The 12,120-nt window shown below is 44.6% G+C and overlaps 1 long non-coding RNA gene across 2 annotated transcripts; it reads left to right on the forward strand.

Annotated features, from left to right (window-relative positions):
• The first annotated feature begins 5,680 nt into the window (after positions 1–5,680).
• On the forward strand, positions 5,681–8,329 carry LOC120975503 (uncharacterized). Of its 2 annotated transcripts, none has more exons than XR_006671660.2 (6): positions 5,681–5,843; positions 6,470–6,548; positions 6,644–7,200; positions 7,293–7,363; positions 7,459–7,528; positions 7,658–8,329. It is a non-coding gene; the product is annotated as an uncharacterized lncRNA (long non-coding RNA). The 2 variants fall into 2 exon arrangements; XR_006671661.2 differs by having other exon boundaries at positions 5,771–5,843; positions 7,121–7,200.
• The last annotated feature ends 3,791 nt before the right edge of the window (positions 8,330–12,120 follow it).

Consider the following 12,120-nt stretch of genomic DNA (forward strand, 5'->3'; position numbering starts at 1 on the left):
CATTGGTAAAGATCCGCGTTTCGACCCTTTCTGCGTATGGGGCAATGAGATATCGATGAACCAGCATCAAGTGAGGAAGCTGATAAAGATTGTTAGTAAAATGGGTCCAAAGATGGCAATTAAACTATTTGTTTACACTTTATCCAAGACAACAGCGAACTGCAGGATGGTGAGTAAAACTCTGCAGCCTTCTTTTTACTGCCCATAATGAGTTATGTTAGATGACAATGTCTGAATCTTTTTCCTTTACAGTGGTTGCTAAAGAAGTTTACTCAAGATTACCTCTCAAACTACATGATTGGTGGGCATGCAAAGGTTAAAGTATTTCTACCAGAACATGATGATTATCTAGATGTTTTCATGAAGACCGTGAAGGATGGGCAGTCGACCATCACAAGGGGTTGGACTAGAGTCGTGTGTGCCTTCTGCATGGAGGAGGGCACAATATGGGCATTCCGCTTCACCTTGTTCAGCAACCAGAATATATTTCACCTCTTTCTTTACCGTCTTTAATAGTACAAGTATACAACTGTGGTTCATCATTCTTTATTTGGTTCTTATGTAATTCTTGAACATATGTACCTATGAATCGAATAATGCATTGGTTGTTTGAACCTGATGGATATGAATAAAGTTGTAGCATACATTCAAATTCAAATTCAAATCCAAATATGGTACAATTTGGAAAAGCAGCAATTAAATTGCAGTAAAATTATGCTCTCCAGGTTGCTACGGCACACACGGTTGCTAAAACACAAACGTTTGTGATATGCACCATAATCCGAGACGGTTCACAGAGAGGAAATGTGTGCAAGCATGCACACAATTGGCGTTTGCAAAGCGTGTGTGATGTCAGACAATATCACAAACGGTGCGGGCAAACTAAACGTTTGTGTTAGTTACCTTATCGTACACGATTCGCAACCATGAACTGTTTCTGATGAAGTATGCATCGTAAACGTTGCACCACAGAATAGCGTGTGTGATAGTTGTCGTGTACAACAATGTTACGACGGTCCGACGTTTCATAATCCTGTCCGACACTCGTACAACGATTAGCTAATCTTCTTAATGGTGAACCGTTTGTGATGGACCGTGCATCATACACGTTCTATAATAGTGAACCATTTGTGATGGGCCACGCATCATAAATGTAGCACCGCAAAATACCGACTGTGATGGCAATGCAAGCAGAAACGAGTAGGAGTACTGTAGGGGCCCTATCCCCGACGGTTTCTGGGTCGTGTGGGAAGGACCACCTATCGCCCACACTCACTTGGCGACGGTTCCAAATGCCGTCGCGGAAAGGGGTTATAAACCGTTTGTTTAGGACCGACGCGTACCAGTGGAGGTTGCGCCGGACCCCCCAACTTTGGATTGGTTTTGGGGCCAGTACAATCTTTGTATGTGGAAGTCGCTATCGCCGGCTGAGAAAGCCAGGCAAGTGGCGTTCAAGAAGGAGATGGCAGAGGATGAAGCCAGGTACCAGGCGACTGTGAAGTCCGTGATGTCGCCTAGAAAAAGGAGGCGGCGGAGCTTTGGGGGCGGGCGCGTCGTCGTGCCGAGGAGGTGTACGAAGACGGGTACTTCGTGAGGAAGGTCATAGCCGCTGGGCGCCTCGTCGCTGCGTGGAGGTGGGCCGATAAGCTCCAGCGTGCCACCGACGGGGAGCTCCGCTGGGCGCCCAACGAAATGGCAAGATCGTTCGCGCGCGGCCGCCAGCAAGAGGCAGATCGGTACGTCAAGCGCTGCGAGGCGGAGGAGGCGGAGTACTGCCTCCGCACTGGGAAGACGCCGCGCACCAGGGAGGTGCTAGCGATGGGCTACCGGAATACTGGCCCCAGGAGGGATTATTAGTTTTAGTATTGTTCGTTTTCAATTTTATGCATTGTACCTAGTAGTTAATTAAGTATCATCACGTATATGTGATGATATTATATATATATATTCTGTGATGAACTAATGAACAATTAATATATATATATATATATATATATATATATATATTATGAATTCCATTTTCTATCTGTTTTTGTATACTCACTACAAGGATTCCGGTCTATTGCAACAAAATATATTGCTACAACTACGTTTTGTTGCAATAAAACGCAATATTACCACAAATTCTCCGGTTGTGATAATAGGCCGCACATATTGCGATAACTTAGTTTCGTCGCGATAAATACTAACTTTGTTGCAATACAGGCCTCATATTGCAACAAACTGTATCGGCGTTGCAATATGGTAGCAGTATTGCGACAAACAAATTCCGTTGAGCGAGGGCAGTCATTTTGTTGTAATAGAGACTAGGTATTTCAACAGAAGAACTACTCGTGGCAATATTCAAAAAGATATTGCAACATCGGAGTGATGTTGCAGTAGTTACAAATATTGTTGCAAAAAAGTGGCTAACTATTGCAACAAACTGCTTTGGCATTGCAATATGGTAGCGATATTGCGACAAACAAATTCCGTTGCGCGAGGCAGCCATTTTGTTGTAATAGAAACTAGGTATTTCAACATAATAACTATTTGTGGTAATATTCGGAAATATATTGCAACATCTGTGTGATGTTGCATTTGTTACAAGCAAAACAGTGGAAAATATATTATTCAAATTTATAGATATTAAGTTATGATTTTTACAAGCTTTAAGGAGTAATTAAAATATATTTAATTGCACCAATTTCAATTAACCAAAACAATGGGAATTTTTTATAAATGGATAGAACACACTTTCTTGATAGGAATCTATATCTATACCTTTTTACCTACTAAAGGGTTATTGCTTCTTACCACCGTAATTTCGTCTGTTTCTTGTCCGTGGTCAAGCAGTTAAAATCGTGCGTATCGGGCCGAGACGAGCCCAGCAAAAATAGGTGTGTATGCTACGCTTGGCCAATAAATCGGGCCCAACAAAATTAAGTGTAGGCATACAGATTCGAACTCAAAACCTCTTGTTCAGGAATAATGACGCAGCCAGCTGAGCTCAGTCATGTTGTGTGCTATGCTGAAGGTCAATTTTCTTCTTGAATAGACCCACATCGCCTCCTTACATCCCGTCGATCCAATTTATATACGTCCTTGACTTTCCTGGCTGTTAAGAAGTCGTCTCGCAATAAGAAAAGAGAAGCTAGGAAGGAAAGAGAGGCTTACTAACTGCACCATCAGTTAAAAGGAAGCACGGCCAGAATAAGTTGCATCTGGTCAAAATGCAGCATGCAGTAGTAAGTATACAGACTTACTCCATGCATGCATCTTACGATTTCTCATAAAAAAATTAATTCTCCTAATGATATTGTCCTTAACAAATTTTTTCCTTTAGGTGTATGTGTTCAGCATGCTCCCATACGGTCGATCATATTATGCATATAATTTTTTAAATCTTTTTCATTAATTCCATAATGTATCGGTCCATATATCTCATATATATATATGTGTAGGGAAATCCATCCTAGCACCCAGTGGTAGTTTCCCCACATATCTCATATATATATATACATATATATATATATATATATATATATATATATATATATATATATATATATATATATATATGTATATATATACACACACGTAAATATACAGTGCATATATATGTGATAACAAATATGGACACATAAATATACAGTGTATATATATTTAAATGGTATTATACTTTTGTAGACTTTTGTATTTATTTTCGTCAAACTCACAAAAAAAGTGCAGGTGACAGGATCGATCCAGTCGTAGTTGTATACTTTTGTATTTCTTTTCGTCAAACCGACAAAAACGTAGTTGTATACTTTTGTATTTATTTTCGCCAAACTGACAAAAAAGTGCAGCTGCCAGGATCAATCCGATGATATCTCTGTATGAAAGGAAAGAACGCAAACCACTACGCTATCCCATCGGTTGTGATATACATGCTTTTTTACTCCTTTTATTTGTTCTATCATTTCGTGGTTTTTTCACCTGCCATTTTTATTCCGGTTTTCGGTTTTTTCCTTTCTTTATCCTTTTTCCTAAATGCGCGGATTCCTTTCAAATCATGAACTTTTTTAAAACCGATGAATTTTTTTTTCGAAATCCATGAACTTTTACTCGAATTCGTGAAGATTTTTGCAGAATTGATGATTTTTTTTCTAATTTGTGAAATTTTTAAAAGATCAATGAACTTTTCCCAATTTGATGAACTTCTTTCAAAACAAATGAAATTTTTTCAAATTGATTAATTTTTAAAAAATTCGAAGAACTTTTTTTAAAATTGATGATTTTTTTAAAATTAAACTACAACAGTAGCATCAATTATACCAGTAGAAATGGATATAGCAACTAAACCATGATATTCCAACAAGGACGGCGGCGGCAGGGCTCCTTCGCCCCCTCGCGCGTGGATCCGATGCGGGACGGATCTGACGGACAAGGGCGTCGCGATGCGGAGGGTCGCGGCGGCGCGATCCGGCTTCCTAGCGGCTACGTTGGGAGGCGGGTGACGCAGATGTGACCTCCGATGGTGGGGTGTGCTGGGTCTTAGTGGCGGCGGCGATCTCGCCGAATCCGTGGCCCCAAGCACCAGGTGACGCGAGCTGCGGACGACGGGAGGGATCCCTAGACACCTCCCAGTGCCCTGCCGTCTGCTCCTCCCCTCCCTTGTAGCTGCCAGAGGGCGTGACCGGGTGAAGCCCGGCCCGTGACTGCGGTGGCAGGGCTCCTTCACCCCCTCGTGCGTGGATCCGATGCAGGACGGATCTGATGGGCAAGGGCACTATTTGACATATATCCCAAGTTTCAATGTTGTCATGGCAACTAGGGAGTAAACAAAGATACACAATTGTAGATCCATGATGAAACAACACGTTCCTAACACAACAGATCTCAAAACAAAATTGGCTTGGTTGTTAATTTACACAGTTGAATCTTTATGGTTTTCGTTGAAACAAAAATGACATGATTATGTTGGATTTACTCTGGCGCGGAGGAACCCTCCACGGAATGTCCGGTAAGATGAAAGATGTTGAGATCACCACATCTCAAGATCAAAATGTGAGATCGAGACTAACATAGATCGACCGTCTCATCAACCCATCCCATTTGTACTTGTGTTCCAAGGCAAGAGTATAGCCTAGTAGTTCAAAACTGGCCAAGTTTTTGTTGCTTTCTGACATGATTTTCGAAATTGTAGTGCAAACCTGGTTGTACTTGGTCGTCCGGCGATAACGCGCTAGTACCGGTCGAGACCACTACTTCCGCGCGACGGCCACCCCTACCAGGTTGCAGCTCATGCCGTCCTGACCTGGGCGGCAAGCCTCGGCCGGCGAGCCGCCCCTCCGACCTTGCACGCCGCTCCTGGTCGGCCATGGCTCCCGTCGCCCGCTTCCTCCATCCTAGATGCTGACCAAGCAGTTCCGTTGTCCCTCTTCCCGACCTTCGCACGCGAGCTCGAGCCTCTCCACCGGCCATGGATGCGAGCTTCCCACACGCCGCCTACCGCCGGACTTAGGGAAGATGACGAACGTGGGACGATTTCATCGGGAATCTCCCGATCTAGTTCGGAGGGAAGATGACGGTCGTGAGACGATTTAGCGGCATATATATATATATATCTCATATTGCTTTGAAATATTATTTTTCCAATTTATTTCATTATTCTAAACATTCCCTCCAAAAAGAATTACTTTCCCACCACATAATTTTGGTTTACTGTAGTTTGCGCCAATATTTTGTGTTCCCACCAAAAAAATAGAGTCTATTTATCTTGCTGCTAAAGACCCTTCCTAACTACTCATGATTACTATTTTAACCAAATCACACGGCGTCTTCACCGGCGATTGGATCTGGAGCACTCGTCCCTGGTTCAGGTTGTTCTTTCTCCCGATCTCCTCCCATCCTAGAACATCCAGAAATCCTAGCGTCGTCCAGTGGGTGCGGCGGTTGCCCAGCGCGCCGCGCGGTGCCGCCGACGAGGAGTCGTCGTCCTCGATCTCGCCCTCCTCCCTATTCTCCGCGCCTCTGTGTCATCGGCCATGCCCGCTCGCCGCCGCACGCACCGTCGGCTGCCCGACACCCGCGCAACCCCGGCCAGTCCTACCGCCCACTGCCAGAGGCCGTCGTCGTTGCCCGCTGCCGGAGACCCCTTCCCGCGGACGCCGCCCCTCGTCCGCTGCTCAAGACTCGCGAGCGCCGCCCCGCCCACTCGCCCCGTCCACTGCGTCACAGGGCGACATCCCTCGGCAGCGGCCTGGCCCCCGTGCTGCCCGCCGCAAACCCCGCCAGTGCGCCCTCCTTTGGCGGCACCTGCGTTCGGCGATGTCGAGCCAGCGGGCGTCGCCTGGCTCCCCTCCCCCGGGCATTAAGATAGAAGTCTGGCTTTCCTCCTTTAAACGTGGAGGAGCCATGCACTGCTAATGTAGTATCTCTTGTTTTGATAATTTCGCATAATGTAGTTTATGACTACAATGTTTCTTACTCTGATTTTATTGTGAAGATGTGTCGGATGATGAAGACGATGGGTGATCGTGATGGTGACACAGAGCTAGAAGGCCACGAGGAGTTCAATATGATATGTTAGTATTCACATCTGCTCTACATAATTCTGCAACTGTATGTGTATGAGTACTAATCAAACTAAAAACTAACAGTAATTCTTTTATTTGTGAAGCACAATGGTATGAAGAATATCTGCTATTGCCGGCGTGTTGTCTTTGTAGCAGCTCATTGAGAAGTTAGGCTTTAATAATGTGACTGATAAGCCAGCTGCACTTAAAATGATGAGAGATGTATGTGAATCTGTTCTTGAATCCTCCGAAAGGAAGCAAAGCTAATAGATAGTGGCAGTGATATCTTGAAGAGTTACAGAGTGGCCGTGCGAAGGCAGCTTGGGCAGGTTAACAAGGGATTGCATTGGAATTATTTCTGATTAAGTATTAGCTCTGGATTACCACTGTTGTTGGTGTTAGTCCAGCTGTACTGGTGCCATAACTATACTATCTGGGTTGGCACTTCAGTTGAATTCTGGATTTATTCTTTTGGTCTAGTTCTCTCCTTATGATTGTCTTCTACTGTATGACCTGGTATATCATACTTCAAAACATGTTGGGCCTGTTTTTTTGCGATACTCAGTGAGGAACATGTGCAGGTGTGGGGCTTGATAAAGCTTGGAGATTACTGGTGAATCACTCGGAGGTATTATAGGGATTACTGGTGAATCACTCGGAGGTATTATAGATCATGATTGCATCATGATACTGAATTAATGCATAGACTTCACTTTTAGAAAATTTATCCTTTTTATTTGGAGCTGAATACAGGAATGCATGCATGGTTTGCTGCTTTTGTGGATACACGGTACAGTGTTGTTGTTCCAATAATTGGTGTTCAGGTACACACAGCAGTAATTTATCAATATGGGTGCACATAGTTTTGTGATTTGTCCCATGTAATTAAGTAAAGCAATGCTCTTTGTGGTGGCTACAGGGATTTCAATGGGCAATAGATAATGACATGTGGCAAGCTAGAGTTGATAGCATTAAGCCTTTATTTGAAGGTTAGATACCATGCATCCTCTTTAAGATTGGGCACACACCATTGAAAAATATAGATCACAGCTGAAATATATTGTATCAGTTCAGAACATTTACATGTAAGTATCTATGTCGGTTTGTCTTTCCTGTAGAAGCAAGAATTGATTCAGGGAAGAGTGAAATAGATGCAGAGGTTGTGAAAAAGGTGACTATCTGATTTATTTGATATTTATTGTTAGAACTAATCTTGTTATTAGTGCGTACGATTAGATATGTTTATATCATGCTTGTAGTTGAGCTGCGGCTGTGTGTGCACGTCAGGTTGTGTTCACGTGCACAAGGCAAAGCTAATTATGCATGATAGTTAGATGCATGCGTTAAAGCTCCGCGAGTTCGATGGCCGAGTTGCGTGCAGGTGGAGATGGAGCAAGAATCGGACGCATTAGTTGTGGCATGCGCCAATTCAGCTAGAGGCCTGCAGAAACTTGGAAACGACTCAAGCTGGAACGTGTGTGTGCTGTTAGTCAGTTGAGTAATAACCGGACCAAGCCAATGTGTGTGGCTGGCCGTTGTGTGTGCATGCATGGCAGAAGTGGTGCGTGTGTGTGCATGCAGCTAGGTAGTTAGTTAGTGGGTCAAAGTAGTGGCGTGAGTTTAGATGGCATGGGTGCTTGCCGTGTGTATAAATAGTCATTTCAGTCAATGAGTGAAGAAGAGCCGTGAGGGCAGTAACAAAATGTAGCGAATATGTTCACCAAGGAGAAGAGCCCGTGGGCAAAGCTTTGTGCTCCTTCTTGGTATATGTGTGCGTGTGTGTTCTTTGAGTTCTTCCATGGTGAGTGTCCTTGAGAGAAACTCTGAGTAGGGAGAGTTGCGAGGGAGAGAAGAAGAGCGGCGCTGCGAGGAGAGGCAGCGCCATCAATTGGCATCAGAGCCTGTCGATCCGAGGCGACGGTGGCGGCGCGGCAGACTCCATGTGAGGGTGATGTTGGCGGCGCAAGGTGAACGCCGTTGGCGGCGCGATGCTGCTAGCCGCCGGTGCGTGTCTCCATCATCGTCGAGCTGCGTCACGAGCGATGGAGAGGGGTGTGCTGCCCGGTAAGTTGCGGCATCGGCGGCAAGGTGGTGATGGCCATGCGTGGAGGCCATTGCCATAAGGAGTTCCATGTCCGAGTCTTCGATAAGGTGCGCCATCGTCGACAACATGGAGGCGAGTCACCGGCGAGTTGTGTCACCGGTGGCGAGCATGGAGGCGAGTCACCGGCGAGTTGCGGCACCGGTGGCAAACATGCGGCAGCGAGCGTGCCACGGCGGTGCGCTCATGGTGAAGGCGCGGGAGGTGTGGCTCTCATCGAGGCCAACGACGACGACGGCAGTCGGCGTGACAAGATGGCATTTGCGGCCGTCCGCGTGTTGCATCGATGACGTGAACAATTATTGGCTTCAAGAGAGAAATAAGTTAACAAGATTAGGGAGGTGAATGTTAGAACTAATCTTGTTATTAGTGCGTACGATTAGATATGTTTATATCATGCTTGTAGTTGAGCTGCGGCTGTGTGTGCACGTCAGGTTGTGTTCACGTGCACAAGGCAAAGCTAATTATGCATGATAGTTAGATGCATGTGTTAAAGCTCCGCGAGTTCGATGGCCGAGTTGCGTGCAGGTGGAGATGGAGCAAGAATCGGACGCATTAGTTGTGGCATGCGCCAATTCAGCTAGAGGCCTGCAGAAACTTGGAAGCGACTCAAGCTGGAACGTGTGTGTGCTGTTAGTCAGTTGAGTAATAACCGGACCAAGCCAATGTGTGTGGCTGGCCGTTGTGTGTGCATGCATGGCAGAAGTGGTGCGTGTGTGTGCATGCAGCTAGGTAGTTAGTTAGTGGGTCAAAGTAGTGGCGTGAGTTTAGATGGCATGGGTGCTTGCCGTGTGTATAAATAGTCATTTCAGTCAATGAGTGAAGAAGAGCCGTGAGGGCAGTAACAAAATGTAGCGAATATGTTCACCAAGGAGAAGAGCCCGTGGGCAAAGCTTTGTGCTCCTTCTTGGTATATGTGTGCGTGTGTGTTCTTTGAGTTCTTCCATGGTGAGTGTCCTTGAGAGAAACTCTGAGTAGGGAGAGTTGCGAAGGAGAGAAGAAGAGCGGCGCTGCGAGGAGAGGCAGCGCCATCATTTATTTCCGATTGTTCCATTGTAAATGTTTCACGATCGTGTATTGACTTATTTTTACCAGGTTTGTGACAAGATAGCACCTGCTATGGCTTCACAATTTGATGCTCCCTACTCTATTCCTCTGATTGCACCACGTCCACTCCTCCTCCTAAATGATAAAACCAAGCATATTTCTTATTGAGTGCTTCTGTTTCGTCCAATAGTTATTGCATGACCCAACATATTCAAAAGTCTCTCACTTCTCTTTTATGAGTTCAATGAGCACTTGTCAGGGCTGGGCTTCCAATCTTCAGTATATATTTTTGTTTTATGATTTTATGGTTGACCCAGAACTGTTGTTAACCCTTTGTTTAAAAATTAATGTTAATTGAGCATTTTTCTTGCTGCTGGAGCTTCATTTATCAATTACCATGCAGGTGCTGACGACCCTCGTTGCCCAGCCCTTGGTCTACAAGAACCTGCCTCCAAAGCTGCTGAGGCTTATGCAGAAGCTGGTTCTATGGATAAGTTCAAGGTAACATTCAATCTGCTCCCTCTGATCCAAATTAATTGACGCTCCTCTAGTATAACTTTGTCTTTTGACATGCAATATGTTTTTTTCACCATGAGGTGTGGTTCTATGTTTGCCCATACTTTTTTTTGCATGAATCCAGTGCAATTGACAGTGGTTACCGCACCTATAATTGTTCTTTCCGTTTTTAGGACAAAGCACGTCTAAGATGTTGAAAACAAAGAAACTGACACTCATGGTCCACTTTCAAGTGAGCATGTCATTGGCCTTCATAGTTAGTTAGCTGCTTATTCTCTTTCACCATGCATTGTTGCTGCATCGAGTCACAACTTAAAAATATGAGTATGTGCTAGCTAGGGACATGAACTTAACTGAAACTATAGATTGAGCCACAACTTAAATCAATAGTGGAAGATTTTAGTACATGTACTTGTGCTTATGCTTTAGACATTTACACTTTTAAAACTGTTCTGATCCCTCATTTACATGCTTGCTGACACAGTATTACTCCAGTTAGTCTGGCGACAGTTCTTTTTAACAATGGGGCTGGAATAATTGTATGGCGTATGTTACGTTGGACTCATTAACTAGAATTATATATTTTTTTGATTTCTTGATTGCAGGATCCAAAGAACTAGCTCGACTGGACTCTAGACACGGACAATTTAGTCTTGGCACTTAATTGGGATGGCTAAATTACATTTGAGTTTCATTTGATGGATATTTGCTATCAGAATTATGAATTTTATGAATCTACATATTATATGTATGGTTTTGAATATTGTAATTGAATGCCTGTATTTTTTGTATTTGCAATAGGCTATTGCCACAACCCACTTTTGGTTGCCACATGTTAGCACCACGAAAATTTAAATTGTCGCAATAGTTTCTCCCTACAAACATTTCACCCGTTGTGATACCTATTTATCACCGCCAAAACTAGTATGTTGCAATTTCCTGTTACAACGATTGGAATATTTGTTGCCATAACTTAATGCCACAAGTGTAGCGGTTCGTGGCAAAATGCCTAATGCCACGAAAACAAGGATTGTTGCCATAGTTTATTTCCACACTTGACTATTGCCACGAAACAGTATACACCACAAAACGAGCGTCGTTGGCATAGGTTGTTGCCACAAATGTCTATCGCCACGAGCTATCAGTCGCCACGATTCGTTACATGTTGCATTAAAGCTATCTGCACAAAGAAAATTGTGGCATCAGATGAGTGTTGCCACGGGAAAACATGTGGCGACTTCCCACATGGCTGTTGCAATAGCACACTTTATTGCCACAATTGCTTTTTTGTGGCAATAACCTATTACCATGCGTCCAGTTGCAACGGCTGCCAATGAATGCTGTTTCGTGGCAATAGGTACTTATCGCCACAAATCGGCATGTATCGCGATGAACAATTTTGTTGCAATAGACCCGAATCCTTGTAGTGACTAATTTGAATCTAGATGTTATCATCCACATATACAGAATGGAAAGCGTATATACACACATTGAAACAGAACATATAAGAACGGAAAACAGAGTACACACATTGAAACAGAGGAATAAACAGAGCAATACTATGATTGTTGTGAATACATAGCTATCCATGTCGAAACGGCTCAACAAAATAAAACGCGTCCATGAGACCATGACCAGCAGCCCTTGCCTATGGTAGCTCTTGGCTCTGCGTCCATGAGACCATGACCAGCAGCCCTTACCTGGGCCAAGGAGGCGATCGAGCCTACAGACTAGCGCGTTGGCATCCAGCGGGCTGCGGACAAGGCGCATAGCGCCACCCATGCAAACGGTGCGGCGAGCGTCCGGTGCAAGTATGGCGTGGCCGGCCTCTGGTGCAAGTACGACGCTGAGGGCCTCTGCCCACTCCTGGCGAGGAATGGTGGTACTGACGGGACGTGTACCCAACTGCGACGCCGT

Source organism: Aegilops tauschii, chromosome 3 (genome assembly GCF_002575655.3).
Source record: "Aegilops tauschii subsp. strangulata cultivar AL8/78 chromosome 3, Aet v6.0, whole genome shotgun sequence".
NCBI classification, from domain to species: Eukaryota; Viridiplantae; Streptophyta; class Magnoliopsida; order Poales; family Poaceae; genus Aegilops; species Aegilops tauschii.